The following is a 27541-nucleotide window of genomic DNA, read 5'->3' as shown; positions in this document are numbered from 1 at the left end:
CACAAAATGGCTGCCAGCAGGACACAAAATGAATGAATGAAGGTCCATACACAGAGACAATGATTGCACATTGAAACATATTTGGCGCGATCTAAAAGTTTGTAAATCAAAAATTCCGCTAATAGAGGAGTTTGTAAATGTTCAACTGTATTATTATGATTTTTAAATATTTTAATAATCTTGTGTGTATCAGCTAATCGCTACACTCTGAAATAAAGAAAAATGTACAGATTTATAATTATTAGATGAATAATAACAGGTTATTTATTTATGATGAACTTATTGTTAATAGTTATTAATATTTTTTATTTATCATTATCTATTTATGAATTCATATTTTGGCCACTTTGCGTTGAAGCACTGTTTTTTAAGGGGAAAAATTTTTAAATAAAAAAATAATATTTTTTAATTTTTTTAAACAAAACCAAGGTATTTGGGGGAGGGGTTATCTAGGTATGTTCTGGATCAGTGGTTCTTAGGGGTGTAACGGTACACAAAAATTTCGGTGCGGTACGTACCTTGGTTTAGAGGTCACGGTTCGGTTCATTTTCGGTACAGCAAGAAAACAACAAAATATAAATTTTTTGGTTATTTATTTACCAAATTTGTAAACAATGGCATAACATACATATACACACAGGGTCCATTGCCAGGGTTAATGTGGTCAACATACTGTATATAAAATAAAAACTAAATAAGATAAGGCTCAGAATGGTTTCTTAACAAAACCTTTCTACATATAAAGTGCTTTTTTTGATTGATTGAGACTTTTATTAGTAGATTGCACAGTACAGTACATATTCCGTACAATTGACCACTAAATGGTAACACCCCAATAAGTTTTTCAACTTGTTTAAGTCGGGGTCCACGTTAATCAACATTAAACTGCCTCAAGTTGTTGCTCAGATTAAATAAAATGACGCAACTTTTCTTCTACATATAAAAAGTGCAACATTAAACAGTTTCAAGTCAACTCAGCCTCAGATGAACTTTTCTTTCCCCCCCCCAGCCTGGCTAACTTGGCAGTAAGAGGATATATGGCGGTGGTGACGCTTCAAATGGGTTAGCATGTTTGACGTGTTGTCAGAAGCAGCTGCTGAACAATGTTGGGAAACCGCCGTCCTCCATTGTTGTATCGCGCAGCCAAAGTGTTCCTAAACGGGAGATCTTAACGAGGCAGGAGGGTCTTCCAGCTCTGGCTTTTACATGTTGTCCGAGCCCGGTCGCTGCTAGCATGGCGGTGTTGTGCCTCGGTGTGCATTGTTCACACAACGTGCGGTACGCTACTTAATATGTCCGTGTGGAAACTCGTTCGGTACACCTCCGAACCGAACCGAAACCCCCGTACCAAAACGGTTCAATACAAATACACGTACCGTTACACCCCTAGTGGTTCTCAAACCTTGGCTTTCCAAGTACCACCATAACGACCACCATTAAAAATGCAGTAGCGTAGTAGGCCTAAGTATTCATTAAAAAGAGGGCAGATGATTTATTTAACAAGTATATTTAATATTTCTGGCATACTTGCCAACCTTGAGACCTCCGATTTCGGGAGGTGGGGGGTGGGGGCGTGGTCGGGGTGGGGCGGGGCGTGGTTGGGGGCGTGGTTAAGAGGGGAGGGGTATATTGACAGCTAGAATTCACCAATGCTCAGAGAGCATGGGGTTTCGGACTGTCTGATTGTGGCGGTCCGCTCCCTGTATGATCAGTGTCAGAGCTTGGTTCGCATTGCCGGCAGTAAGTCGGACACGTTTCCGGTGAGGGTTGGACTCCGCCAAGGCTGCCCTTTGTCACCGATTCTGTTCATAACTTTTATGGACAGAATTTCTAGGCGCAGTCAAGGCGTTGAGGGGATCCGGTTTGGGGAGGAGATCTTGCCCCAAGTGGAGGAGTTCAAGTACCTCGGAGTCTTGTTCACGAGTGAGGGAAGAGTGGATCGTGAGATCGACAGGCGGATCGGTGCGGCGTCTTCAGTAATGCGGACGCTGTATTGATCCGTTGTGGTGAAGAAGGAGCTGAGCCGGAAGGCAAAGCTCTCAATTTACCGGTCGATCTACGTTCCCATCCTCACCTATGGTCATGAGCTTTGGGTTATGACCGAAAGGACAAGATCACGGGTACAAGCGGCCGAAATGAGTTTCCTCCGCCGGGTGGCGGGGCTCTCCCTTAGAGATAGGGTGAGAAGCTCTGTCATCCGGGGGGAGCTCAAAGTAAAGCCGCTGCTCCTCCGCATCGAGAGGAGCCAGATGAGGTGGTTCGGGCATCTGGTCAGGATGCCACCCGAGCGCCTCCCTAAGGAGGTGTTTAGGGCATGTCCGACCGGTAGGAGGCCACGAGGAAGACCCAGGACACGTTGGGAAGACTATGTCTCCCGGCTGGCCTGGGAACGCCTCGGGATCCCCCGGAAGGAGCTGGACGAAGTGGCTGGGGAGAGGGAAGTCTGGGCTTCCCTGCTTAGGCTGCTGCCCCCGAGACCCGACCTCGGATAAGCGGAAGAAGATGGATGGATGGATGGAATTCACCAAGTCAAGTATTTCATACATATATATATATTTATATATAGATATATAGATATCTACATCCTGAAAATATGCAAACAAAACTGTGTTTAGATAATTGATACTTCAAACTTGCATAAATAAATATTAAGGAATATAACATAACTTGGCTTCTGAGATTTTCAAAATGTAATGAATAAAATGCTAAAGTTGTTGATAAACAAGCAATTATTTTAATAATTAAGTATGGTCATTTTAAATGAATTATTATGATAATTTAAAATAAATTATTTCAAATATGTTTATTTTAATGTATAATTCTATGGCTGGATGCAATAAGGAGTCAGGAAAAAATACAAATAAAAATAAAATTAATTTTGATGTTTTTAGCAAAATATAGTAAACATGTATTTAGTTTTTTGTTTTTTTAATTGATAAATATATTTATTTTTAGGTAAGATAAACATAATAATACAATTTATCTCTAGTCTGGATGATTTAGTTCTTGTCACCCTGTTGTCCTCCCGTCATGAAAAAAGGCTGTCCTCACTCAGGTCCGCATGGAGCTGGAGGGGGCGTGGCTTCTAGCTCCGGCTGAAAATCGGGAGATTTTCAGGAGAATATTTGTCCCGGGAGGTTTTCGGGAGAGGCGCTGAATTTCAGGAGTCTCCCGGAAAATTCGGGAGGGTTGGCAAGTATGATTTCTGGCCACTGTAACATTACACACAGTTTGAACAGTAACACCGTGTTTAAAAATAGGAAAACGAAACACTGTTTTTTAATTGAGTGACCCTTTGGCCTACTACTAGATCAGTGGTTCTTAACCTTGTTGGAGGTACCGAACCCCATCGGTTTCATATATTCGCATTCACCGAACCCTTCTTTAGTGAAAAATAAATGGTGTTTTTTTTTTTTTTCAAATTCAAGACAAAGTTATATGTTTTTGGTAACACTTTAATATGGGGAACATATTCTAAGTAACAAAGACTTCATTTAGAGTTTTTTGGACACAAGCGGAACATATTCTAAGTAACGAAGACTTAATTTAGTTTTTTGGACACTAGGGGAACATATTCTAAGTAACGAAGACTTAATTTAGTTTTTTGGACACTAGGGGAACATATTCAAAGTAACAAAGACTTACTTTAGAGTTATTTGGTTAGGGTTAGGGCCAGGGTTAGAGGGTTAGGGTTATAATAAGGCCATGCCAAATAAGTCATTAATAAGTACTTAATAATGACTATCCATCCATCCATCCATCCATCTTCTTCCGCTTATCCGAGGTCGGGTCGCGGGGGCAGCAGCCTAAGCAGGGAAGCCCAGACTTCCCTCTCCCCAGCCACTTCGTCCAGCTCCTCCCGGGGGAACCCGAGGCGTTCCCAGGCCAGCCGGGAGACATAGTCTTCCCAACGTGTCCTGGGTCTTCCTCGTGGCCTCCTACCGGTCGGACATGCCCTAAACACCTCCTTAGGGAGGCGCTCGGGTGGCATCCTGACCAGATGCCCGAACCACCTCATCTGGCTCCTCTCGATGTGGAGGAGCAGCGGCTTTACTTTGAGCTCCCCCCGGATGGCAGAGCTTCTCACCCTATCTCTAAGGGAGAGCCCCGCCACCCGGCGGAGGAAACTCATTTCGGCCGCTTGTACCCGTGATCTTGTCCTTTCGGTCATAACCCAAAGCTCATGACCATAGGTGAGGATGGGAACGTAGATCGACCGGTAAATTGAGAGCTTTGCCTTCCGGCTCAGCTCCTTCTTCACCACAACGAATCGATACAGCGTCCGCATTACTGAAGTCGCCGCACCGATCCGCCTGTCGATCTCACGATCCACTCTTCCCTCACTCGTGAACAAGACTCCGAGGTACTTGAACTCCTCCACTTGGGGCAAGATCTCCTCCCCAACCCGGAGATGGCACTCCACCCTTTTCCGGGCGAGAACCATGGACTCGGACTTGGAGGTGCTGATTCTCATCCCAGTCGCTTCACACTCAGCTGCGAACCGATCCAGTGAGAGCTGAAGATCCTGGCCAGATGAAGCCATCAGGACCAAATCATCTGCAAAAAGCAGAGACCTAATCCTGCAGCCACCAAACCGGATCCCCTCAATGCCTTGACTGCGCCTAGAAATTCTGTCCATAAAAGTTATGAACAGAATCGGTGACAAAGGGCAGCCTTGGCGGAGTCCAACCCTCACCGGAAACGTGTCCGACTTACTGCCGGCAATGCGAACCAAGCTCTGACACTGATCATACAGGGAGCGGACCGCCACAATCAGACAGTCCGAAACCCCATACTCTCTGAGCACTCCCCACAGGACTTCCCGAGGGACACGGTCGAATGCCTTCTCCAAGTCCACAAAGCACATGTAGACTGGTTGGGCAAACTCCCATGCACCCTCAAGGACCCTGCCGAGAGTATAGAGCTGGTCCACAGTTCCACGACCAGGACGAAAACCACACTGTTCCTCCTGAATCAGAGGTTCGACTATCCGGCGTAGCCTCCTCTCCAGTACACCTGAATAGACCTTACCGGGAAGGCTGAGGAGTATGATCCCACAATAGTTAGAACACACCCTCCGGTTCCCCTTTTTAAAGAGAGGAACCACCACCCCGGTCTGCCAATCCAGAGGTACTGCCCCCGATGTCCACGCGATGCTGCAGAGTCTTGTCAACCAAGACAGCCCTACAGCACCCATTACCTTAAGGAACTTCGGGCGGATCTCATCCACCCCCGGGGCCTTGCCACCGAGGAGCTTTTTAACTACCTCAGCAACCTCAGCCCCAGAAATAGGAGAGCCCACCACAGATTCCCCAGGCACTGCTTCCTCATAGGAAGACGTGTTGGTGGGATTGAGGAGGTCTTCGAAGTATTCCCTCCACCGATCCACAACTTCCGCAGTCGAGGTCAGCAGAACACCATCCGCACCATACACGGTGTTGGTAGTGCACTGCTTCCCCTTCTTGAGGCGGCGGATGGTGGTCCAGAATCGCTTCGAAGCCGTCCGGAAGTCGTTTTCCATGGCTTCCCCGAACTCCTCCCATGTCCGAGTTTTTGCCTCCGCGACCGCTGAAGCCGCACACCGCTTGGCCTGTCGGTACCTGTCCGCTGCCTCAGGAGTCCCATGAGCCAAAAGAACCCGATAGGACTCCTTCTTCAGCTTGACGGCATCCCTCACCGCCGGTGTCCACCAACGTGTTCTAGGATTACCGCCACGACAGGCACCAACTACCTTACGGCCACAGCTCCAATCAGCCGCCTCGACAATAGAGGTGCGGAACATGGTCCACTCGGACTCAATGTCCAGCACCTCCCTCGTGACATGTTCAAAGTTCTTCCGGAGGTGGGAATTGAAACTCTCTCTGACAGGAGACTCTGCCAGACGTTCCCAGCAAACCCTCACAATGCGTTTGGGCCTGCCAGGTCTGTCCGGCATCCTCCCCCACCATCGCAGCCAACTCACCACCAGGTGGTGATTGGTAGAAAGCTCCGCCCCTCTCTTCACCCGAGTGTCCAAAACATGAGGCCGCAAATCCGATGACACAACTACAAAGTCGATCATAGAACTGCGGCCTAGGGTGTCCTGGTGCCAAGTGCACATATGGACACCCTTATGCTTGAACATGGTGTTCGTTATGGACAATCCGTGACGGGCACAAAAGTCCAATAACAAAACACCACTTGGGTTCAGATCCGGGCGGCCATTCTTCCCAATCACGCCTCTCCAGGTTTCACTGTCGTTGCCAATATGAGCGTTGAAGTCCCCCAGTAGAACGAGGGAATCACCCGGGGGAGCACTCTCAAGTACTCCCTCGAGTGAATCCAAAAAGGGTGGGTACTCTGAGCTGCTGTTTGGCGCGTAAGCGCAAACAACAGTCAGGACCCGTCCCCCCACCCGAAGGCGGAGGGAAGCTACCCTCTCGTCCACCGGGTTGAACTCCAACATGCAGGCTCTGAGCCGGGGGGCAACAAGAATTGCCACCCCAGCCCGTCGCCTCTCACTGCTGGCAACGCCAGAGTGGAAGAGAGTCCAGCCCCTCTCGAGAGAACTGGTTCCAGAGCCCTTGCTGTGCGTCGAGGTGAGTCCGACTATATCCAACCGGAACTTCTCTACCTCGCACACTAGCTCAGGCTCCTTCCCCCCCAGCGAGGTGACGTTCCACGTCCCAAGAGCTAGCTTCTGTAGCCGAGGATCGGACCGCCAAGTGCCCTGCCTTCGGCTACCGCCCAGCTCACATTGCACCCGACCTCTATGGGCCCTGCTATGGGTGGTGAGCCCATTGGAGGGGGGACCCACGTTGCCTCTTCGGGCTGTGCCCGGCCGGGCCCCATGGGGACAGGCCCGGCCACCAGGCGCTCGCCATCGTGCCCCAACTCCGGGCCTGGCTCCGGAGGGGGGCCCCGGTGACCCGCGTCCGGGCGAGGGAAATCTGAGTCTCGGTTCTTGCATTTCCATAGAAGTCTTCGAGCTGCTCTTTGTCTGATCCCTCACCTAGGACCTGTTTGTCTTGGGAGACCCTACCAGGGGGCATGGAAGCCCCCGGACAACATAGCTCCTAGGATCATTGGGACACGCAAACTCCTCTACCACGTTAAGGTGGCAGCTCAGAGAGGAGTTAATAATGACTAGTTAAGAGCCAATATGTTACTAATTTGCATGTTAATAAGCAACTAATTAATGGTGAATATGTTCCCCATACTAAAGTGTTACCATGTTTTATTACTGGTGCACAAAATGAACCGTGCATGAACATCACCTAGTTCAGGGGTCGGCAACCCAAAATGTTGAAAGACCCTTTTTGGACCAAAAATACAAAAACAAATCTGTCTGGAGCCGCAAAAAATTAAAAGCCATATTACATACAGATAGTGTGTCATGAGATATAATTTGAAGTAATATGACTTAAAGGAAACTAAATGACCTCAAATATAGCTACAAATGAGGCATAATTATGCAATATGTACATATAGCTAGCCTAAATAGCATGTTAGCATCGATTAGCTCGCAGTCATGCAGTGACCAAATATGTCTGTTTAGCACTCCACACAAGTCAATAACATCAACAAAACTCACCTTTGTGAATTCATGCACAACGTTAAAAGTTTGGTGGACAACATGAGACAGAAAAAGAAGTGGCATAAAACACGTCCTAGAAAGTCGCAGAAAGATATACATGTAAACAAACTAAGGTGAGTTCAAGGACTGCCAAAATTAGTAGGACAAAACGGCGCTCGCCAAATACTCGAATCAGTGAAGCATGTTTAATACAAACAGTGTGCTTTATAACAATTAGGGAGGTTTGTGTCATGTTTGTCCTCCTACAGAAACTATATTAAAACATTTTTGAAAAAGCTCCAGAGAGCCACTAGGGCGGCGCTAAAGATCTAGAGCCGCGGGTTGCCGACCCCTGACCTAGTTCAAAGAACAAAACCAACACAGTGCATAAACTCACAACAAATTACACACCTGCAAACCAGTGTGACTTCTGCTGTTGCCATATCCGTAATACGCCGATAGGGAGAAGTTTTTATTTACACGATGAGTCGGGTGTGTCTTGACCTCCGCCGAACCCCTAAGCCCGACTCACCGAACCCCTAGGGTTCGATCGAACCCAGGTTAAGAACCATTGTACGAGATGGAGCAGTACCGCAGTTTGAGAATCACTGTTCGAGATACCATCTTTAAATATTCACCAAACAGTGTTTTAAAAACAGGTTTCAGCCATGCAATAATGAGTTGTTTAGTGCATGTAAACAAACCGACTGCAGAATTTGGTGCTGCGCCCCTGAGTGGAAGGAGTGCAGAAATAGCTAAAAGAGTCCTAAATAGCCAGGAAGGCCTATTTTTGGAGAAAGTAACAAAAAAAGGAAGACACTAAGGAGGCACTTTATCTGTTAGTCAAGCTCAGTAAACACACACATAATGGGAAAGGGGGGGGGGGGGGGGGTGAGGTGAAGGTGTTTCCATAGCCACCCTTCCTAAAAAGCACAGAAGTCGCCCTCTATCAGCAACGCTGCCGTTTGTTTGTTGTGCTGTGGAAGAATTGTGGAAGGTGCTGATAGCGAGGCGGAACTAGGTGAGAGAAAGAAGAGCAAAAAGAGTGGTGCATGGGGAGGGGGCGCCTTGCACATACAAGGCCGGTTATGCAGAAACACAGATTTAATGTAAGGCTGGGCTCTCGATAATAAGCATCGGGAGAGAGGAAAAAGCCGGTGTGGAGTGCAGGAATTAGGAAGAAGGCACAAGGAGCCTCCGAGGGTGATCGCAAGAATGGCATGGGGTACCCCCGGTAAAACGGCCCCCTGGCCCCTCCTTTCGGGCAAACACGGCAATAATACATTGCAGGGACAGCAGGAGCCCAGGGGAAATCTGGTGGCTCTTCAATAAACTGCCCCCCTTTCCCGACACCTTTTAGCACCACTCACTCGAAACATTTCCACCTGACATTTGGACTGACAACAAAAAAACTGTATCGTTTTGGCGTTTGGTGGACATTAACATTTGAAAACCTTTTTTTGAAGACACTGTTATTGTTTTCATGCAAATACTGAAAACGCATGCTATGAAGGTGGGGCCAAGGGGCCACATTTGGCCCTTTTAGTCTTCGGTTTGACCCGGTATGGGTGGCTTCCCAAATGTAATACATATTCATACTGATCTCTTTTAAGCATAGGGTTGTCCCGATCCAATATCGTATATCAGTCCGATATCAGCAAAAAAATTATATCATTGTGTATTTAATTTTTTTCCTGATACAAGCAGTCCTCCAATAAGCACACATGGTTGGTCTTTTCTTCTATTTTAGTCATTTACAAAAGATAAACATTATAGGCTACTAGGAGTTGGCAGCTACACAACAGCTCAGCACACAAGCTAGACATGTAATAAGAAGAGATGTCCGATAATGGCTTTTTTTGCCGATATCCTATATTCCGATATTGTCCAACTCTTAATTACCGATACCGATATCAACCGATACCGATATATACAGTCGTGGAATTAACACATTATTATGCCTAATTTTGTTGTGATGCATACTGGATGCATTAAACAATGTAACAAGGTTTTCCAAAATAAATCAACTCAAGTTATGGAAAAAAAATGCCAACATGGCACTGCCATATTTATTATTGAAGTCACAAAGTGCATTATTTTTTTTAACATGCCTCAAAACAGCAGCTTGGAATTTGGGACATGAGGAGGTCGAGGTGGGCGGGGTTGGGGGGGCGAGGTTCAGGTGGTGGTGGGGGTGTATATATTAGCGTCCCAGAAGAGTTAGTGCTGCAAGGGGTTCTGGGTATTTGTTCTGTTGCGTTTATGTTGTGTTACGGTGCGGATGTTCTCCCGAAATGTGTTTGTCATTCTTGTTTGGTGTGGGTTCACATTGTGGCACATATTTGTAACAGTGTTAAAGTTGTTTATACGGCCACCCTCAGTGTGACTTGTATGTCTGTTGACCAATACTGCTTGCATTCACTTGTGTGTGTGAAAAGCCGTAAATATTATGTGACTGGGCCGGCACGCAAAGGAAGTGTCTTTAAGGTTTATTGGCGCTCTGTACTTCTCCCTACGTCCGTGTACACAGCGGCGTTTTAAAAAGTCATACATTTTACTTTTTGAAACCGATACCGATCATTTTGAAACCGATACCGATAATTTCCGATATTACATTTTAAAGCATTTATCGGCCGATAATATCGGCAGTCCGATATTATCGGACATCCCTAGTAATAAGTGTCCTTTACTGAACAATATTGCAGTCTAAAACATGACATGTTTCAATATAAACAACATTGATGTGTATTACTTACAAAGCGTATTAGAAAGTATCCAGGAACACGTTCAACTTGATGTGTCACGGTCTTAAGTTCTTGAATTTGTTAGCATTTTAATATTATTATGCTAGCTTTTTGGGCAAATTTTGCAGGTGTACAACTCGGCGTCAAATATTTTGAAAGATACCTGTTAGCATGCTAACGTCTTAGCTAATTTTTTCGGCACAAACCAGTCATATTTTGGTTCTTGATGGCTGCTAACATTAGCAGGCGAGCATTTTAAACACATTTTTCAGGTACACACCTCAAAGAAATATATTAAGTACTTGACGCGTGTTACAGTTAGCATTTATAGCCTGCTAAGTTTTTTTTAAATAGCTAATTTAGCAGGTATAAACCATGTATTTTGGTTAGGGATGTCCGATAATGGCTTTTTGCCGATATCCAATATTCCAATATTGTCCAACTCTTTAATTAACGATACCAACCGATATATACAGTCGTGGAATTAACACATTATTATGCCTAATTTGGACAACCAGGTACGGTGAAGATTAGGTACTTTTTAAAAAAATTAATAAAATTAAAAAAAACATTTTCTTGAATAAAAAAGAAAGTAAAACAATATAAAAACAGTTACATAGAAACTAGTAATTAATGAAAATGAGTAAAATTAACTGTTAAAGGTTAGTACTATTAGTGGACCAGCAGCACGCACAATCATGTGTGCTTACGGACTGTATCCCTTGCAGACTGTATTGATATATATTGATATATAATGTAGGAACCAGAATATTAATAACAGAAAGAAACAACCCTTTTGTGTGAATGAGTGTGAATGAGTGTAAATGGGGGAGGGAGGTTTTTGGGGTTAGTGCACTAATTGTAAGTGTATCTTGTGTTTTTTATGTTGATTTAATAAAATAAAAATAAAATAAATAAATAAATAAACAATACTGATAATAAAAAAAACGATACCGATAACTTCCGATATTACATTTTAACGCATTTATCGGCATCTCTAATTTTGGTATTTCACTAATGCTAACTGTAAGCAAGCTATTGTTGGCACAGTACTGTTAGCATTCTAGGTTTTTTTTTTTTTGCTAGCTAATTCTGCTCAGATTTTTTTGTTACTTGACGCTATCTGGTCAGCGTCCTAACTGTTAGCTTTTCAGTTTGGCTTTGGCTCTTCAGCATTCACACAAAATTTCTACCGAAATAAAATTTTCTCCTTGTTTGACAAAAATCTTGTACTGGTTCTTGAACTTGAAAACTCCCACATTGTTAAATTTTTCAGTCTGTGGCACTCAGTGGAAAAGATTTGGGCAACCACGCTATAATTCCATTCCAAACCGTTAACAATACACAGGTTAGTCTTTTTCATACCGACTATTGTTCTCTGTTTGACTAATTTTACTTGAATAAGACATTTCTAAAATTCCACGCTACCAAGCAAGATAGATAGATAGTAAGGCTGTGAATCTTTGGGTGTCCCACGATTCGATTCAATATCGATTCTTGGGGTCACGATTCGATTCAAAATCGATTTTTTTTTTTCAATTCAACACAATTCTCGATTCAAAAACGATTTTTTTCCCGATTCAAAAGGATTCTCTATTCATTCAATACATAGGATTTCAGCAGGATCTACCCCAGTCTGCTGACATGCAAGCAGAGTAGTAGATTTTTGTAAAAAGCTTTTATAATTGTAAAGGACAATGTTTTATCAACTGATTGCAATAATGTAAATTTGTTTTAACTATTAAATGAACCAAAAATATGACTTATTTTATCTTTGTGAAAATATTGGACACAGTGTTGGACAAAAGTCAAGCTTATGAGATCCGATGCAAGTGTAAGCCACTGTGACACTATTGTTCTTTCTTCTTTTTTTTTATAAATGTCTAATGATAATGTCAATGAGGGATTTTTAATCACTGCTATGTTGAAATTGTAACTAATATTGATACTGTTGTTGATAATATTAATTTTTGTTTCACTACTTTTGGTTTGTTCTGTGTCGTGTTTGTGTCTCCTCTCAATTGCTCTGTTTATTGCAGTTCTGAGTGTTGCTGGGTCGGGTTTGGTTTTGGAATTGGATTGCATTGTTATGTTATTGCTGTGTATTGTTTTGTTGGCTTGTTTAATAAAAAATAAAAAATAAAAATAAATAAATGTTTTTAATAAATTTAAAAAATCGATTAAAAAAAAAAGAGAATCGAGTCTGAATCGCACAACGTGAAAATCACGATTCAAATTGGAATCGATTTTTTCCCACACCCCTAATAGATAGATAGTACTTTATTGATTAACTAAAATTCCAGCAGCAGTGTACAGAGTTGAGATCGAATAAAGATAAAAGATAAAGATAAAGATAAAGATAAAGATAAAATATAAAAGATAAAAGATAAAGAATAAAGAATAAAGAATAAAGATAAAGATAAAGATGAAAGATAAAGACAAAAGATAACGATTAAAGATAAAGATAAAAGATAAAGATAAAAGATAAGTTTAAAAGATCTAGAACTGGAGCTACTGGAGATGGAGCCGCCTTCCACAGCGCAGGCAGTAAAAGTAACGGTATGAACGAATCGTACTGATATCAGCTCGGATTTTAATCGGTATCGGCCAATACTCAGGCCTGCAATATCGGGATGCCCCTACTTCTTACCACATTGGTTCTGTTGCGAGTGTATTGCGCAATAGTCACGTTTCGAACTGACCACGAGGTCAAAGAGAGCTTCCTTTTTCCTTTCCCTTTTTTCGTGCACTCCAAATCATCATTAACATTTAGAATAAAAGACTCTCTCCAATTATTATTGTTATTATTACATTTCTCTATTTAGATATAGGCAATGGTAGCCAGCTAGCATTCGGTTAAGCAGGAATATTCAAGTAAATTGTTTTGGAACGGGTGAGAGTTTCAATGAGTACAGCTCCTGGATCTGGATGCTCACTTTACTCAGTTCTTCCTAGGAGGTCCTGGCTGGACCGTCACATAAAACATCAGGCGTGTAAGCAAACAACAGCACAATGATGTTTCACGGCGTGAACAGAAAAAAGGTGGATATACGGTTACTCGGCTGCAAGGCCCGCTTTCAGGCGCTGTGTAGCTTTGTGATTGTGTTTGTTCTGTCTCTCCCTGCTGGAGAGCAGGTAGGAACCCCCTAAACCGTGGCTTCTCACCCGCCGCTTAATCTCGCCCACAATCACAGTCAGTGACAGGCGCACAAAGCCGTCTGGCGAGGCCCAACAAGGCTCTGCTATTATGTAACTACTGACAGCTGGGCTTTCAAGGGGGGGGTGAATCCCACCGCCGCCGCCACCTCCTCATCTGTGTGTCAACCCGCCGTGAGCGTCAAGAAAGGCGCGGGCATAGAGACACTTGCCTATCAGGACAGCAGAGCAACACTAGAGAGTCCAATACAAAGTTAATAATGCATCACATGACTCACATGCTAAATGACAGCAGCCTCCCTTTGGGCCGACGTCAGCCATTATGCGATGCTCTTAACGCGGCCATAGCCAGACGTCGTGTTGACTTTGGCTCTCGTTACCCAAATAATTGAGAGCTCGTCGTTATGAGCGACTCGCGTTCCAGTCCAAAGACATGAGCACAGGACCAGGGCCGTATCTACGATGGACTCAAACATATCAGACTTGGCCTTCAAATGCATTTGCTATTGTGCAGGATGTAGAAAAGTACTTGTTTTAAAAACAAGTTGCTACATAAAAGGGCAGCAAAATACTACAAAAATGCACCAGTAGCCTCCTTCTTACCTAATGCTACTTTCACTATGACTGATAGCACTAGGGCTGCAACAACTAATCGATTAAAATCGATTATAAAAATAGTTGGCGATTAATTTAGTCATCGATTCGTTGGATTTATGCATGCGCAGAGGCTACTTTTTAAACACACTTTTTTTTTTTTAATTATAAACCTTTATTTATAAACTGCAACATTTATAAACAGCTGAGAAACAATCATCAAAATAAGTATGGTGCCAGTATGCTGTCTTTTTTTCAATAAAATACGGGAAAGGATAGAAATGTAGTTTGTCTTTTTTATCCGATTACCGTATTTTTCGGACTATAAGTAGCAGTTTTCTTCATAGTTTGGCCGGGGGTGCGACTTATACTCAGGAGCGACTTATGTGTGAAATTATTAACACATTACCGTAAAATATCAAATAATATTATTTAGCTCATTCACATAAGTGACTAGACGTATAAGATTTCATGGGAATAGCGATTAGGAGTGACAGATTGTTTGGTAAACGTATAGCATGTTCTATATGTTATAGCTATTTGAATGACTCTTACCATCATATGTTACGTTAACATACCAGGCACGTTCTCAGTTGGTTATTTATGCCTCATATAACGTACACTTATTCAGCCTGTTGTTCACTATTCTTTATTTATTTTAAATTGCCTTTCAAATGTCTATTCTTGGTGTTGGGTTTTATCAAATACATTTCGCCAAAAAATGCGACTTATATATGTTTTTTTCCTTCTTTATTATGCATTTTCGGCAGGTGCGACATATACTCCGGTGCGACTTATACTCCGAAAAATACGGTATTAATCGATTAATCGAAGTAATAATCGACAGATTAATCGATTATCAAATTAGTTGTTAGTTGCAGCCCTAGATAGCACCATGTGTCGCTGTAGACGTCTTTGCCCACACACGGCATCTGTAAAGCTGAAGTTCCTGTGGAGGTAAGGGGTGTAACGATACGTGTATTTGTATTGAACCGTTTCGGTACGGGGGTTCCGGTTCGGTTCGGAGGTGTACCCAACGAGTTTCCACACGGACATATTAAGTAGCGTACCGCACGTTGTGTAAACAATGCACACCGAGGCACAACACACGGCATGCTAGCAGCTAACGGGCTACGATAGACTGACCATACGTCCTCTTTTCACCGGACATGTCCTCTTTTGCGGAGCTGTCAGGGCGGAGTTTCTTAAATGCCTCAAATGTCCGGCATTTTGAGTTTGGTTGCATGTATTTTCAATGTACGTTCAGGGTTAAGAAGGGGTTAAAAACAAAACAAATTGTGCGTGCAGCAGCATTCGTGAGGGAGGGTCAGAGACAGAGAGAGCGAGAGGGTTATGATAAACGCGCATGCGTCGCCAGGCTCTGCTTTTTATCCATAAATGTATCAGATTTAATTTTTTTACTATCTATAGCAGGGGTGTCAAAAGTGTGGCCCGGAGGCCATTTGCGGCCCACAGCTAATGTTTTAAAGGCCCACGGCACATTCTAAAAATACTATTAAAATAAACAAAAACATCACAAAAGTGAAATAAAAAAGCTTAAAGGTGAAATGTAATTTAGAAAAAGTTGCAATGTTGACTAATAAAACAAAGCTGTTTTTTTTTCTTTCAAACTGTCATTGCTCAAAACATAATATTGAATCAAAATCAATGTTATTATGAATTATTGACCTATCCAAGGTTCCGATTACTTCACGTCAAATATTCCATTAAGAAAAATATTTTTGGTGGAAAATTTTGCACATTTGGTAAATAAATAACCCATCCATCCATCCATCCATTCATCTTCTTCCGCTTATCCGAGGTCGGGTCGCGGGGGCAGCAGCCTAAGCAGGGAAGCCCAGACTTCCCTCTCCCCAGCCACTTCGTCCAGCTCTTCCCGGGGGATCCCGAGGCGTTCCCAGGCCAGCCGGGAGACATAGTCTTCCCAACGTGTCCTGGGTCTTCCCCGTGGCCTCCTACCGGTCGGACGTGCCCTAAACACCTCCCTAGGGAGGCGATCGGGTGGCATCCTGACCAGATGCCCGAACCACCTCATCTGGCTCCTCTCGATGTGGAGGAGCAGCGGCTTTACTTTGAGCTCCCCTCGGATGACAGAGCCTCTCACCCTATCTCTAAGGGAGAGCCCTGCCACCGGCGGAGGAAACTAATTTCGGCCGCTTGTACCCGTGATCTTGTCCTTTCGGTCATAACCCAAAGCTCATGACCATAGGTGAGGATAGGAACGTAGATCGACCGGTAAATTGAGAGCTTTGCCTTCCGGCTCAGCTCCTTCTTCACCACAACGGATCGATACAGCGTCCGCATTACTGAAGAGTCGATCTCACGATCCACTCTTCCCTCACTCGTGAACAAGACTCCGAGGTACTTGAACTCCTCCACTTGGGGCAGGGTCTCCTCCCCAACCCGAAGATGGCACTCCACCCTTTTCCGGGCGAGAACCATGGACTCGGACTTGGAGGTGCTGATTCTCATCCCAGTCGCTTCACACTCAGCTGCGAACCAATCCAGCGAGAGCTGAAGATCCTGGCCAGATGAAGCCATCAAGACCACATCATCTGCAAAAAGCAGAGACCTAATTCTGCAGCCACCAAACCGGATCCCCTCAACGCCTTGACTGCGCCTAGAAATTCTGTCCATAAAAGTTATGAACAGAATCGGTGACAAAGGGCAGCCCTGGCGGAGTCCAACCTTCACTGGAAACGTGTCCGACTTACTGCGGCAATGCGGACAAAGCTCTGACACTGATCATACAGGGAGCGGACCGCCAAAATCAGACAGTCCGAAACCCCATACTCTCTGAGCACTCCCCACAGGACTTCCCGAGGGACACGGTCGAATGCCTTCTCCAAGTCCACAAAGCACATGTAGACTGGTTGGGCAAACTCCCATGCACCCTCAAGGACCCTGCCGAGAGTATAGAGCTGGTCCACAGTTCCACGACCAGGACGAAAACCACACTGTTCCTCCTGAATCCGAGGTTCGACTATCCGGCGTAGCCTCCTCTCCAGTACACCTGAATAGACCTTACCGGGAAGCCTGAGGAGTGTGATCCCACGATAGTTAGAACACACCCTCCGGTTCCCCTTCTTAAAGAGAGGAACCACCACCCCGGTCTGTCAATCCAGAGGTACCGCCCCCGCTGTCCACGCGATGCTGCAGAGTCTTGTCAACCAAGACAGCCCCACAGCATCCAGAGCCTTAAGGAACTCCGGGCGGATCTCATCCACCCCCGGGGCCTTGCCACCGAGGAGCTTTTTAACTACCTCAGCAACCTCAGCCCCAGAAATAGAAGAGCCCACCACAGATACCCCAGGCACTGCTTCCTCATAGGAAGACGTGTTGGTGGGATTGAGGAGGTCTTCGAAGTATTCTCTCCACCGATCCACAACATCCGCAGTCGAGGTCAGCAGAACACCATCCTCACCATACACGGTGTTGATAGTGCACTGCTTCCCCTTCCTGAGGCGGCGGATGGTGGTCCAGAATCGCTTCGAAGCCGTCCGGAAGTCGTTTTCCATGGCTTCCCCGAACTCCTCCCATGTCCGAGTTTTTGCCTCCGCAACCGATGAAGCCGCACACCGCTTGGCCTGTCGGTACCTGTCCGCTGCCACAGGAGTCCTATGAGCCAAAAGAACCCGATAGGACTCCTTCTTCAGCTTGACGGCATCCCTCACCGCCGGTGTCCACCAACAGGTTCTGGGATTACCGCCACGACAGGCACCAACTACCTTGCGGCCTCAGCTGCCTCGACAATAGAGGCGCGGAACATGGTCCACTCGGACTCAATGTCCAGCACCTCCCTCGTGACATGTTCAAAGTTCTTCCGGAGGTGGGAATTGAAACTCTCTCTGACAGGAGACTCAGCCAGACGTTCCCAGCAAACCCTCACAATGCGTTTGGGCCTGCCAGGTCTGTCCGGCATCCTCCCCCACCATCGCAGCCAACTCACCACCAGGTGGTGATCGGTAGTAAGCTCCGCCCCTCTCTTCACCCGAGTGTCCAAAACATGAGGCCGCAAATCCGATGACACAACTACAAAGTTGATCATGGAACTGCGGCCTAGGGTGTCCTGGTGCCAAGTGCACATATGGACACCCTTATGTTTGAACATGGTGTTCATTATGGACAATCTGTGACTGGCACAAAAGTCCAATAACAAAACACCACTCGGGTTCAGATCCGGGCGGCCATTCTTCCCAATCACGCCTCTCCAGGTTTCACTGTCGCTGCCAACATGAGCGTTTAAGACCCCCAGCAGAACGAGGGAATCACCCGGGGGAGCACTCTCAAGTACTCCCTCGAGCGAATCCAAAAAGGGTGGGTACTCTGAGCTGCCGTTTGGCGCGTAAGCGCAAACCACAGTCAGAACCCGTCCCCCCACCCGAAGGCGGAGGGAAGCTACCCTCTCGTCCACCGGGTTGAACTCCAACGTGCAGGCTCTGAGCCGGGGGGCAACAAGAATTGCCACCCCAGCCCGTCGCCTCTCACTGCCGGCAACGCCAGAGTGGAAGAGAGTCCAGCCCCTCTCGAGAGATCTGGTTCCAGAGCCCTTGCTGTGCGTCGAAGTGAGTCCGACTATATCTACCCGGAACTTCTCGACCTCGCGCACTAGCTCAGGCTCCTTCCCCCCAGCGAGGTGACGTTCCACATCCCAAGAGCTAGCTTCTGTAGCCGAGGATCAGACCGCCAAGTGCCCTGCTTTCGGCTGTCGCCCAGCTCACACTGCACCCGACCTCTATGGCCCCTGCTATGGGTGGTGAGCCCATTGGAGGGGGGACCCACGTTGCCTCTTCGGGCTGTGCCCGGCCGGGCCCCATGGGGACAGGCCCGGCCACCAGGCGCTCGCCATCGTGCCCCGCCTCCGGACCTGGCTCCAGAGGGGGTCCCGGTGACCCGCGTCCGGGCGAGGGAAATCTGGGTCCTTTGTTTTTATTCTTCATGGAGATCTTAACCCAAAAATGTATATTTTGTTGTTTTCTTACTGTACCGAAAATGAACCGAACCGTGACCTCTAAACCGAGGTACGTACCGAACCGAAATTTTTGTGTACCGTTACACCCCTATGTGGAGGTCAATAATCATTACTCCTATTTAGAAATAAAACAACGATGATGTATTCTTCAGTGAGTGAGGCAGTACATTGCATTTATCATCATGCACATTGTATAATAATACCTGTATATGCCAATCTTTATACTTTAATTTAAAAAAAAAAGTTTTTTACGAAATAATCTGAAAAATACTGCATACATCATATGCACATTATACTACATATTACATATATATATTGTAATTTACCATTATTTAATTGTTAAAAGATTCAGTATTTTTGCTGTGTAATAAAAAAAAAAAAAGAATTTTTAAAAATAATGCCTCCACGTCTAATAAACACTTTTCCTCAAATAGACTGTAAAATATATTGTGATGTGATGTATTATAATACATACTATGTTTTATTATACTACATATATATATATATATATATATATATATATATATATATATATATATATATATATATATATATACACATATATATATATATACATATATATATATATATATATATATATATATATACAGTATATATATATACATACACACGTAAATATATTTATATGTAGATATATGTATATATGTGTGTGTATATATATATATATATATATATATATATATATATATATATATATATATATATATATATATATGTATATTTTATATATATATATGTATACACACAGTATGTGTGTATGTATATAATAATGTATCATTATTTGGTTGTTAAAATATTCAGCATTTTGTAATGAAAGTAATTATACAAACATGTTATATATTTTATTTTAATACATACATGCAGTAATATTGTTATTGAAATACAGTGTGGAAAATTGTGTAAATAATTATTTAAAAAATGCATTAAAAAAATAATAGATATTTTATCCATAATAAACTTTAAAATATTGATATGTTGCTGTAATATGATTTATTTGTGAATTACATTTTCCTTATTATTATTTAACATTATGATAAAAATGTAGGAAAAAAATAAAGGTATTTTAGAACAACATATGTAGATATATTATGATATTTGTCTGTATTTTACTGATGATTGTCAGTTACTGCAGTCTCTGTTGTAACCAGTGTTACTCCCCAGAATACTACAGTACTGCAGTCTCCAGTATAAACAGTAGTACAACTCAGAATACTACTTACTGCAGTCTCCAGTATAAACATTAGCACACCCCAGAATACTACAGTACTGCAGTATCCAGTATAAGCAGTAATATACCCCAGGACACTACAGTACTGCAGTCTGCATTATAAGCAGTAGTGCAACTCAGAATACTACTTACTGCAGTCTCCAGTATCCCCAGAATACGACAGTACTGCAGTCTCCAGTATAAACATTAGCACACCCCAGAATACTACAGTACTGCAGTCTCCAGTAGAAGCAGTAGTACACCCCAGAATACTACAGTACTGCAGTCTTCAGTACAAGCAGTAATACACCCCATAATACTACATAACTGCAGGCTCCCAAACAACCAGCTGTACAACTCAGAATATTCCAGTACTACAGTCTCAAGTATAAGCAGTAGTACACCCCTGAATACTACAGTACTGCATTTTCCAGTATAAACAGTAGTACACCCCAGAATACTACAGGATGGCAGTCTCTAGTATAAGCAGTAGTACACCCCTGAACACTACAGTACTGCAGTCTCCAGTATAAGCAGTAGTACACCCCGGAATACTACAGAATTGCAGTCTCTAGTATAAGCAGTAGTACACCCCAGAATATTACAGTACTGCAGTCTCCAGTACAAGCAGAGGTACACCCCGAATACTACAGTACTGCAGTCTACATTATAAGCAGTAGTACACCCCGAAATACTACAGGATTGCAGCCTCCAGTACAAGCAGTAGTACACCCCAGAATATTACAGTACTGTAGTCTCCAGTATAAGCAGTAGTACACCCCCGAATGCTACAGTACTGCAGTCTCCAAAATAAACAATTGTACACCCCAGAATACTACAGTTCTGCAGTATCCAGTATGAGCAGTAATATACCCCAGAATACTACAGTACTGCGGTCTTGATTATAAGCAGTAGCACATCTCAGAATACTACTTACTGCAGTCTCCAGTATAAGCAGTTGTACAGCCCAGAATACTACAGGATTGCAGTCTCTAGTATAAGCAGTAGTACACCCCAGAATACTACAGTACTGCAGTCTCTAGATCAAGCAGTAGTATACCCCAGGATACTACAGTACTGCAGTCTCCAGTATGAGCAGTATTACAGTCAATAATACCACAGAACTGCAGTCTCTAGATTAAGCAGTAGTACACCTCAGAATACTACAGTACTGCAGTCTCCAGTACAAACAGTAGTACACTCCAGAATACTACAGTAGTGCAGTCTCCAGTATGAGCAGTAGTGCAGCCCAGAATACTACAGTACTGCAGTCTCCAGTATGAGCAGTAGTACAGCCCAGAATACTACAGTACTGCAGTCTCCAGTATGAGCAGTAGTACAGCCCAGAATACTACAGTACTGCAGTCTCCAGTACAAACAGTAGTACACTCCAGAATACTACAGTAGTGCAGTCTCCAGTATGAGCAGTAGTACAGCCCAGAATACTACAGTACTGTAGTCTCTAGTATGAGCAGTAGTACAGCCCAGAATACTACAGTACTGCAGTCTCTAGTATGAGCAGTAGTACAGCCCAGAATACTACAGTACTGCAGTCTCCAGTATGAGCAGTAGTACAGCCCAGAATACTACAGTACTGCAGTCTCCAGTATGAGCAGGAGTACACCCCAGAATACTACAGTACTGCAGTCTCCAGTATGAGCAGTAGTACAGCCCAGAATACTACAGTACTGCAGTCTCCAGTATGAGCAGTAGTACAGCCCAGAATACTACAGTACTGCAGTCTCCAGTATGAGCAGTAGTACAGCCCAGAATACTACAGTACTGCAGTCTCCAGTATGAGCAGTAGTACAGCCCAGAATACTACAGTACTGCAGTCTCCAGTATGAGCAGTAGTGCAGCCCAGAATACTACAGTACTGCAGTCTTTAGTAAGAGCAGTAGTACAGCCCAGAATACTATAGTACTGCAGTCTCCAGTATGAGCAGTAGTACAGCCCAGAATACTACAGTACTGCAGTCTCTAATATGAGCAGTAGTACAGCCCAGAATACTACAGTACTGCAGTCTCCAGTATGAGCAGTAGTACAGCCCAGAATACTACAGTACTGCAGTCTCCAGTATGAGCAGTAGTACAGCCCAGAATACTACAGTACTGCAGTCTTCAGTATGAGCAGTAGTACAACCCAGAATACTACAGTACTGCAGTCTCCAGTATGAGCAGTAGTACAGCCCAGAATACTACAGTACTGCAGTCTCCAGTATGAGCAGTAGTACAGCCCAGAATACTACAGTACTGCAGTCTCCAGTATGAGCAGTAGTACAGCTCAGAATACTACAGTACTGCAGTCTTCAGTATGAGCAGTAGTACAATCCAGAATACTACAGTACTGTAGTCTCCAGTATGAGCAGTAGTACAGCCCAGAATACTAAAGTACTGCAGGCTCCAGTATGAGCAGTAGTACAGCCCAGAATACTACAGTACTGCAGTCTCTAGTATGAGCAGCAGCACACCCCAGAATATTATAGTACTGCAGTCTCCAGTATGAGCAGTAGTACAGCCAATAATACCACAGTACTGCAGTCTCTCGATTAAGCAGTAGTACAGCCCAGAATACTACAGTACTGTAGTCTCCAGTATGAGCAGTAGTATAGCCCAGAATACTACAGTACTGCAGTCTCCAGTACAAACAGTAGTACACCCCAGAATACTACAGTAGTGCAGTCTCCAGTATAAGCAGTAATACAGCCCATAATACTACAGTACTGCAGTCTCCAGTATGAGCAGTAGTACAGCCCATAATACTACAGTACTGCAGTCTCCAGTATGAGCAGTAGTACAGCCCAGTATACTACAGTACTGCAGTCTCCAGTATGAGCAGTAGTACAGCCCAGAATACTACAGCACTGCAGTCTTCAGTATGAGCAGTAGTACAATCCAGAATACTACAGTACTGCAGTCTCCAGTATGAGCAGTAGTACAGCCCAGAATACTACAGTACTGCAGTCTCTAGTATGAGCAGCAGTACACCCCAGAATATTATAGTACTGCAGTCTCCAGTATGAGCAGTCGTACAGCCAATAATACCAAAGTACTGCAGTCTCTCGATTAAGCAGTAGTACACCTCAGAATACTACAGTACTGCAGTCTCCAGTATGGGCAGTAGTACAGCCCAGAATACTACAGTACTGTAGTCTCCAGTATGAGCAGTAGTACAGCCCAGAATACTACAGTACTGCAGTCTCCAGTACAAACAGTAGTACACCCCAGAATACTACAGTAGTGCAGTCTCCAGTATAAGCAGTAATACAGCCCATAATACTACAGTACTGCAGTCTCCAGTATGAGCAGTAGTACAGCCCAGAATACTACAGTACTGCAGTCTCTAGTATGAGCAGTAGTACAGCCCAGAATACTACAGTACTGCAGGCTCCAGTATGAGCAGTAGTACAGCCCAGAATACTACAGTACTGCAGTCTCTAGTATGAGCAGCAGTACACCCCAGAATATTATAGTACTGCAGTCTCCAGTATGAGCAGTAGTACAGCCAATAATACCACAGTACTGCAGTCTCTCGATTAAGCAGTAGTACACCTCAGAATACTACAGTACTGCAGTCTCCAGTATGGGCAGTAGTACAGTCCAGAATACTACAGTACTGTAGTATCCAGTATGAGCAGTAGTACAGCCCAGAATACTACAGTACTGCAGTCTCCAGTACAAACAGTAGTACACCCCAGAATACTACAGTAGTGCAGTCTCCAGTATAAGCAGTAATACAGCCCATAATACTACAGTACTGCAGTCTCCAGTATGAGCAGTAGTACAGCCCAGAATACTACAGTACTGCAGACTCTAGTATGAGCAGTAGTACAGCCCAGAATACTACAGTACTGCAGTCTCCAGTATGAGCAGTAGTACAGCCCAGAATACTACAGTACTGCAGTCTTCAGTATGAGCAGTAGTACAATCCAGAATACTACAGTACTGCAGTCTCCAGTATGAGCAGTAGTACAGCCCAGAATACTACAGTACTGCAGTCTCTAGTATGAGCAGCAGCACACCCCAGAATATTATAGTACTGCAGTCTCCAGTATGAGCAGTAGTACAGCCAATAATACCACAGTACTGCAGTCTCTCGATTAAGCAGTAGTACAGCCCAGAATACTACAGTACTGTAGTCTCCAGTATGAGCAGTAGTATAGCCCAGAATACTACAGTACTGCAGTCTCCAGTACAAACAGTAGTACACCCCAGAATACTACAGTAGTGCAGTCTCCAGTATAAGCAGTAATACAGCCCATAATACTACAGTACTGCAGTCTCCAGTATGAGCAGTAGTACAGCCCAGAATACTACAGTACTGCAGTCTCCAGTATGAGCAGTAGTACAGCCCAGTATACTACAGTACTGCAGTCTCCAGTATGAGCAGTAGTACAGCCCAGAATACTACAGCACTGCAGTCTTCAGTATGAGCAGTAGTACAATCCAGAATACTACAGTACTGCAGTCTCCAGTATGAGCAGTAGTACAGCCCAGAATACTACAGTACTGCAGTCTCTAGTATGAGCAGCAGTACACCCCAGAATATTATAGTACTGCAGTCTCCAGTATGAGCAGTCGTACAGCCAATAATACCAAAGTACTGCAGTCTCTCGATTAAGCAGTAGTACACCTCAGAATACTACAGTACTGCAGTCTCCAGTATGGGCAGTAGTACAGCCCAGAATACTACAGTACTGTAGTCTCCAGTATGAGCAGTAGTACAGCCCAGAATACTACAGTACTGCAGTCTCCAGTACAAACAGTAGTACGCCCCAGAATACTACAGTAGTGCAGTCTCCAGTATAAGCAGTAATACAGCCCATAATACTACAGTACTGCAGTCTCCAGTATGAGCAGTAGTACAGCCCAGAATACTACAGTACTGCAGTCTCTAGTATGAGCAGTAGTACAGCCCAGAATACTACAGTACTGCAGTCTCTAGTATGAGCAGCAGTACACCCCAGAATATTATAGTACTGCAGTCTCCAGTATGAGCAGTAGTACAGCCCAGAATACTACAGTACTGCAGTCTCTAGTATGAGCAGCAGTACACCCCAGAATATTATAGTACTGCAGTCTCCAGTATGAGCAGTAGTACAGCCAATAATACCACAGTACTGCAGTCTCTCGATTAAGCAGTAGTACACCTCAGAATACTACAGTACTGCAGTCTCCAGTATGGGCAGTAGTACAGTCCAGAATACTACAGTACTGTAGTATCCAGTATGAGCAGTAGTACAGCCCAGAATACTACAGTACTGCAGTCTCCAGTACAAACAGTAGTACACCCCAGAATACTACAGTAGTGCAGTCTCCAGTATAAGCAGTAATACAGCCCATAATACTACAGTACTGCAGTCTCCAGTATGAGCAGTAGTACAGCCCAGAATACTACAGTACTGCAGACTCTAGTATGAGCAGTAGTACAGCCCAGAATACTACAGTACTGCAGTCTCCAGTATGAGCAGTAGTACAGCCCAGAATACTACAGTACTGCAGTCTTCAGTATGAGCAGTAGTACAATCCAGAATACTACAGTACTGCAGTCTCCAGTATGAGCAGTAGTACAGCCCAGAATACTACAGTACTGCAGTCTCCAGTATGAGCAGTAGTACAGCCCAGAATACTACAGTACTGCAGTCTCTAGTATGAGCAGCAGTACACCCCAGAATATTATAGTACTGCAGTCTCCAGTATGAGCAGTAGTACAGCCAATAATACCACAGTACTGTAGTCTCCAGTATGAGCAGTAGTACAGCCCAGAATACTACAGTACTGCAGTCTCCAGTACAAACAGTAGTACACCCCAGAATACTACAGTAGTGCAGTCTCCAGTATAAGCAGTAATACAGCCCAGAATACTACAGTACTGCAGTCTCCAGTATGAGCAGTAGTACAGCCCAGAATACTACAGTACTGCAGTCTTCAGTATGAGCAGTAGTACAATCCAGAATACTACAGTACTGCAGTCTCCAGTATGAGCAGTAGTACAGCCCAGAATACTACAGTACTGCAGTCTCCAGTATGAGCAGTAGTACAGCCCAGAATACTAAAGTACTGCAGGCTCCAGTATGAGCAGTAGTACAGCCCAGAATACTACAGTACTGCAGTCTCTAGTATGAGCAGCAGTACACCCCAGAATATTATAGTACTGCAGTCTCCAGTATGAGCAGTAGTACAGCCAATAATACCACAGTACTGCAGTCTCTCGATTAAGCAGTAGTACACCTCAGAATACTACAGTACTGCAGTCTCCAGTATGGGCAGTAGTACAGTCCAGAATACTACAGTACTGTAGTATCCAGTATGAGCAGTAGTACAGCCCAGAATACTACAGTACTGCAGTCTCCAGTACAAACAGTAGTACACCCCAGAATACTACAGTAGTGCAGTCTCCAGTATAAGCAGTAATACAGCCCATAATACTACAGTACTGCAGTCTCCAGTATGAGCAGTAGTACAGCCCAGAATACTACAGTACTGCAGACTCTAGTATGAGCAGTAGTACAGCCCAGAATACTACAGTACTGCAGTCTCCAGTATGAGCAGTAGTACAGCCCAGAATACTACAGTACTGCAGTCTTCAGTATGAGCAGTAGTACAATCCAGAATACTACAGTACTGCAGTCTCCAGTATGAGCAGTAGTACAGCCCAGAATACTACAGTACTGCAGTCTCCAGTATGAGCAGTAGTACAGCCCAGAATACTACAGTACTGCAGTCTCTAGTATGAGCAGCAGTACACCCCAGAATATTATAGTACTGCAGTCTCCAGTATGAGCAGTAGTACAGCCAATAATACCACAGTACTGTAGTCTCCAGTATGAGCAGTAGTACAGCCCAGAATACTACAGTACTGCAGTCTCCAGTACAAACAGTAGTACACCCCAGAATACTACAGTAGTGCAGTCTCCAGTATAAGCAGTAATACAGCCCATAATACTACAGTACTGCAGTCTCCAGTATGAGCAGTAGTACAGCCCAGAATACTACAGTACTGCAGTCTTCAGTATGAGCAGTAGTACAATCCAGAATACTACAGTACTGCAGTCTCCAGTATGAGCAGTAGTACAGCCCAGAATACTACAGTACTGCAGTCTCCAGTATGAGCAGTAGTACAGCCCAGAATACTAAAGTACTGCAGGCTCCAGTATGAGCAGTAGTACAGCCCAGAATACTACAGTACTGCAGTCTCTAGTATGAGCAGCAGTACACCCCAGAATATTATAGTACTGCAGTCTCCAGTATGAGCAGTAGTACAGCCAATAA

At 44.2% G+C, this 27541-nt stretch overlaps 1 protein-coding gene across 1 annotated transcript in view; it reads right to left on the bottom strand.

Moving 5' to 3' along the window:
- The window catches only part of arid1ab (AT-rich interactive domain 1Ab), a 232116-nt gene that overhangs the window by 168700 nt on the left and 35875 nt on the right, over positions 1-27541 (bottom strand). The gene's annotated exons all lie outside the window — the stretch shown is intronic.

Source organism: Nerophis lumbriciformis, linkage group LG37 (genome assembly GCF_033978685.3).
Source record: "Nerophis lumbriciformis linkage group LG37, RoL_Nlum_v2.1, whole genome shotgun sequence".
In the NCBI taxonomy this organism is placed as follows: domain Eukaryota; kingdom Metazoa; phylum Chordata; class Actinopteri; order Syngnathiformes; family Syngnathidae; genus Nerophis; species Nerophis lumbriciformis.
The sequence above is the reverse complement of the archived record's forward strand: the minus strand, read 5'-3'. Positions and strand labels throughout refer to the sequence as shown.